Here is a 6000-nt window from a genome sequence, read left to right on the forward strand (position 1 = left end):
GAGTGAGTGAGTGAGAGAGAGAGAGAGAGAGAGAGAGAGAGAGAGAGAGGTGGAAGATGAGGTGAAAGAAGAGATGTTCAGAGAGATTTGGAGAGAGACAGATTGCCAGAACGATCAATTACTGCATCAAAGGTATGTTGGATGGGGCAGAGGGAGAGACGGATGGAGATGGAGAGGAGAGAGGAGGAGATCAAATGGGTCTCAGAAATGGTTTGAAACAAACCGACACGCAGAACCCAAAACGACTTCACATCCAGCTTTTAAGTGTCGCCGCCCATTATGCAATGAATTATGAATTTCTCTCTCTCTTCTTCCTCTCTCTCTTCCTCTCTCTTTGACAGCTATTCAAATGCTTGCAAGAGAAAAGTATGAGAAAGAAATTGGATTGAAAAGTCTAGCTAGCTGTCTAGACCAAGGGGAAATTGGTTTTGGGACAAGAGATAAACCATTTAGCCAATGCTTTCTTTTTGGAGGTGTAAAAAGGCTACTTTGTCTGAGCGTGTAGATGGAACCTGCTCGTCCTTGGTAATTGAATTATTCCTGAACATGAGGTCTGTCAGCCTGTTGGGAGCCAATTAGTACAACAACAAGGAATTGTGATATGGACAACTGCTTCCATACAAGCTATTCCATCCATAAAAGGATGATATTACTATGCTTTAATGTAAGATTACAGATTATAAAACTAAATCCTGTACACTGTGTATGCTAGCAAAGTTTCAGCTCTTTATTATTTCAATAGCCAATGTTTAGTTCAACAGACCTCAATGGTATATGGAATCAATGGCTATTGAAATACAGTAGATTGCAATAAAGGTGAGGTTTTGCAAGCAGGAAGTATGTGGTTAATTTGTTATTTTGATTCACGTTTTATATTCCTATGAACCAGTAAAATATATATTTTTTTTTACGTGTGAGAGCATCACTTTTGAAGATCGAAGTGATTTAACAAACGTTACAGTATCTCTCCTAACACTACATCTAATAAATGTATCTCATAAACACAATGTCCTGAAAAAGAGGACAATGGTGTCATCAGCAGCGAGGTCAATGATTAACCTGTGTGACTGTATACTGGCGGAGACTAAACCTGAATGCTTCACAATCACCTAAACCCAGTTACATTTATTACGTTTGAACTGATAATGTGGTATGTAGTATGCATGTCTTGGTGTAATTACATGCATCTACTGTGCATTCAAAAAGTATTCACACCCCTTGACTTTTTCCACATTTTGTTATGTTATAAGGAGTGATTAAAATGTATACATTTTTTGTCAATGATCTACACAAAATACTCTGCAATGTCAAGGTGAAAAAAGAATATAACAACTAAAAAAATATAGGAAAAATAAAACACTAATATTACTTGATTAGATAAGTATTCAACCCCCTGACTCAATACATGTTAGAATCACCTTTGGCAGTGATTACAGCTGCGAGTATTTCTGGGTAAGTCTCTAAGAGCCTTGCACGCCTGGATTGTACAATATTTGTTCTTCCAACAGATACCTCTTACTGATAGACTGAACAGACAACTTGCATAGAGCACTTACAAAGAAAATTATTCTGACTCTGTAAATGCATATTTTCCTGTACAAAACTCCAAAGAATGCACAATAATCCAATTTGTATGCAGCGGTATACTCACATTGTTGAAGTGTGATCTAAATACTGTAGGCTATAATATGTCAATCTCTTCTTGTCTCTTCTCTAAAGCTGATAGAACCAGACTATGAAATGACAACCATCCTCTTGGGATGACATGGAGGTTTGGCATCCAAATGCCCATTAGACACAGACAGAACAAATCTATGATCCCTTCAGGGTCTATCTATCAACACAATGAGAGAGAGAGAGAGAGAGAGCGAGAGCAGAGAGAGAGAGAGAGAGAGAGAGAGAGAGAGAGAGAGAGAGAGAGAGAGAGAGAGAGAGAGAGAGAGAGAGAGAGAGAGAGAGAGAGAGATGAACCTGGAGAAGAGTCCCCTAAGCAAGCTGGTCCTGTGGCTCTGTTATCAAACACAAACAGTCTATTAATGTTCTGTATTATGTCATGTTTTGTGTGGACCACAGGAAGAGTAGCTGCTGCTTTTGCAACAGCCAATGGGGATCCTTATTAAATACCCAAAAATACCAAATACCCCACAGAGCCCTAGGACAGAAACACAATTAGACACAACTAAAACATGAGAAAAAAAAGAGAATTACTTGACACATTGGAAAGAATTAACTAAAAAAATAGAGCAAACTAGAATGCTAATTGACCCATTAACGGAGAGCACACCGTGGCAGAATACCTGACCACTGTGACTGACCCAAAATTAAGGAAATCTTTGACTATGTACAGACTAAGTGAGCATAGCCTTGCAATTGAGAAAGGTTGCCGTAGGCAGACATGGCTCTCAAGAGAAGACAGGCTATGTGCTCTGCCCACAAAATGAGGTGGAAACTGTGCTGCACTTCCTAACCTCCTGCCAAATGCATGACCATATTAGAGACACATATTTCCTTCAGATTACACAGATCCACAAAGAATTCATTTTTTGTTTTTAAACTTTGATAAACTCCCATATCTATTGGGTGAAATACCACAGTGTGCCATCACAACAGCAATATGTGTGACCTGTTGCCACGAGAAAAGGGCAACCAGTGAAGAACAAACACCATTGCAAATACAACCCATTTTTATGTCTATTTATTTTCCCTTTTTTACTTTACCTATTTGCACATTGTTACAACACTGTATATTGACATAATGACATTTGTAATGACTTTATTCTTTGGAACTTGTGAGTGTAATATTTACTGTTTATTCATTTCATTTGCTTTGGCAATGTAAACATATGTTTCCCATGCCAATAAAGCCCCTTGAATTGAATTGAAAGAAAGAGAGAGAAAGAGAGAATAGGGGAAAGAGAGTAGGGGTAGAAAGGGTTTTATTGTCTCTTTATCTATTAACAAAACCACAGGCAGCTAAACCAACCCGAGCCAGGCAGCATTTCCCCCCACCCCAACACCATCCTCCTGACACAGCAGCAGGACCAGACCCCTGGCCAGGACAACCAATAAAGACATATCTACAGGGAAGAGAGACCAGCCCCCTGGCCAGGACAACCAATAAAGACATATCTACAGGGAAGAGAGACCAGCCCCCTGGCCAGGACAACCAATAAAGACATATCTACAGGGAAGAGAGACCAGACCCCTGGCCAGGACAACCAATAAAGACATATCTACAGGGAAGAGAGACCAGCCCCCTGGCCAGGACAACCAATAAAGACATATCTACAGGGAAGAGAGACCAGACCCCTGGCCAGGACAACCAATAAAGACATATCTACAGGGAAGAGAGACCAGACCCCTGGCCAGGACAACCAATAAAGACATATCTACAGGGAAGAGAGACCAGCCCCCTGGCCAGGACAACCAATAAAGACATATCTACAGGGAAGAGAGACCAGCCCCCTGGCCAGGACAACCAATAAAGACATATCTACAGGGAAGAGAGACCAGACCCCTGGCCAGGACAACCAATAAAGACATATCTACAGGGAAGAGAGACCAGCCCCCTGGCCAGGACAACCAATAAAGACATATCTACAGGGAAGAGAGACCAGACCCCTGGCCAGGACAACCAATAAAGACATATCTACAGGGAAGAGACAACCAATAAAGACCAGCCCCTGGCCAGGACAACCAATAAAGACATATCTACAGGGAAGAGAGACCAGCCCCCTGGCCAGGACAACCAATAAAGACATATCTACAGGGAAGAGAGACCAGCCCCCTGGCCAGGACAACCAATAAAGACATATCTACAGGGAAGAGAGACCAGACCCCTGGCCAGGACAACCAATAAAGACATATCTACAGGGAAGAGAGACCAGACCCCTGGCCAGGACAACCAATAAAGACATATCTACAGGGAAGAGAGACCAGACCCCTGCTCTCTCTGCACAATTACCCCCCTAACCCTATTGTTTACTTTGTGTCCAAAAAACACACACACAAACGTGGTTCTATGAGAAAGCATATTCTCTCTCACTGTAATTCATCCCATGTCTCTGTCAGAGGATAATCGATCCATTCATTCTCCATGATGGATTCATTAACACTATGGGTGATGATGCTTGGGACATAATGGACATGTTTCTCCTTCTTCCTTCTCTTGTCTTCCACATGTGTTTCTTCTAAAAACCCCTTCAGTCCTTGGTGGTGTCCGATTGTGTTCCATAGGTTGAGACTGGATTCTCTAAAAACATGTTTATTTTCTCTGGCAGTACTTTGGGCTAGTTTGGGGGGTTTGTTCCAGTGACTGATTGCTTCCCAGAGGAGAACTCCCCATTCGCTACTCTGGTGTATCCCACAGGAACGAAATTCAAGCGGCTCTGCCTTGTTTGGGGTCACCTGCTTGCCATGCGAGGTCGCAAGGTTAATAACCGCACCATGTTCCATCAAGGTGTGAAATGGCCACCTGGACGCTATGAGGTCATCATGGTAAACGTTCAACTTTTTATTGACCCCATCCTTCTCACGTTAAGGACCCTTTGCCTTTTTACAGTAGCAGTACTCTGCATCCGTAGAATGTATTGTGTATAACACCGACTGGGTTTGAGGAGCACCATATCAATAGAATCGGCCCATTACCTCTAGAGTTTTACAGACTCTGGGTAATTCAAAGCGAACAATGTTGCTGAAAGGTTATTTATTATGGAATGTGGCAGGGGGAATGACTTGAAACAACTCAAGCCCATTTGCAATTTGGGGGGGGGGGGTCAATTGTGGGCAGTAAATCGGATATGCACCTAAGAGATCTAATGGAATGCAAAGCCTAAATAAGAAAATGCATGAAAAAGCTACATTTGCGCATAGGCTTTGGCCTAATGCAGGCCAGCTAATTCATATACGCAGCCTACTAAGAACAATAAACGATTGAACAACTGACCGTGCGTTTTTTAGGTAATACACTGTTTATAGACTGGTATTACAGTGGTCAGCCTATCAAATAATAGAATAGCGTGAAGAGCAGTTAGGCCTATGTGGTTATCAGTTCTGTTGTCACTTAGAGAGGTACAATGTACTGTAACTACGCGATATAAGACCTAATGCTATACATTAGGATATTTTTTATACTGCAGGGATATATATATAATGTAGCCTAATTACAATAGTCCTAACTAGCTACATTGTACATCTGATGTACTACATCACCAATGAAGATGTGAATAATGCAAGTAGTAAGTAACTAAGAAGTTAACGTTAGTTCGTTGACTCTTGGAAAATAGAATTGATCTAATCACCAGGCCAGACAAACAAGCAATGTGGGTGCAACGTTACACCTCACGATGCGCTTCCCGAGTTCTGTGGCCCCAGTCCAAACCAGCCTTCCCCGCCTGACACCGAGACTGTTTGACGCCAATCGACACAGTGGGGAAGACAGACAAAACTGACATAAACCCACAAACACCCATTCACAGACAAACGGACATAAATACCTCATGTAACCGTGAAGATAGCCTACACACAGCAGCTCCTTAACTGGCATGAGCGATTTCGCCATTTGCGTTTATTGACAGTGCGTACTCTTTATCAATGCATGAACGTGATGTAGTTTTTACCACTTACCTAAAAGTCACGGAAAAATGTGACACCACTCGCAACTTCTAAATGTTTTGAATATCCCGTATGCAATGTGTAGGACGGTGACTGTCCACCAAAATATTCCACCACGGGAATAATCCAACGCTGCCTGCAGTTGTTGCGCGGCGCGTTCGACCTTTCTTCGACTGTGAAAACAACAAAGCACTCCAAAGTAGGCAACACGTTACGTTCAGAAACGTAGAAAATGTAAAGTTGTCTATCTCACATTTGTCAAGATGAAAGTTTTGAACTGACAAGAGAACGGGAAGAGAAACCCGTTAATGTCTCCGTCGCTCTCTATTCGTCTACTTCACCGAGGAAACCTAGTTTCAGCTGCGCACACAGAGCCCTGCTCAAACC

General features: G+C 42.1%; 1 protein-coding gene across 19 annotated transcripts in view; it reads right to left on the reverse strand.

Annotated features, from left to right (window-relative positions):
* The window catches only part of LOC118374939 (epithelial discoidin domain-containing receptor 1-like), a 115077-nt gene extending 109077 nt beyond the window's left edge, over positions 1-6000 (reverse strand). For 15 of the 19 annotated variants that reach the window (XR_008090507.1, XR_008090502.1, XR_008090506.1 and 12 more), the window contains exon 1: positions 5626-6000. The gene's annotated coding sequence lies outside the window, so the exon portion shown is untranslated. The remainder of the gene's footprint in view (positions 1-5625) is intronic. The other 4 variants (XM_052494490.1, XM_052494491.1, XM_052494488.1 and 1 more) reach the window with 2 other exon arrangements.

The sequence above is a fragment of the Oncorhynchus keta genome, chromosome 34 (genome assembly GCF_023373465.1).
Source record: "Oncorhynchus keta strain PuntledgeMale-10-30-2019 chromosome 34, Oket_V2, whole genome shotgun sequence".
In the NCBI taxonomy this organism is placed as follows: Eukaryota; Metazoa; Chordata; class Actinopteri; order Salmoniformes; family Salmonidae; genus Oncorhynchus; species Oncorhynchus keta.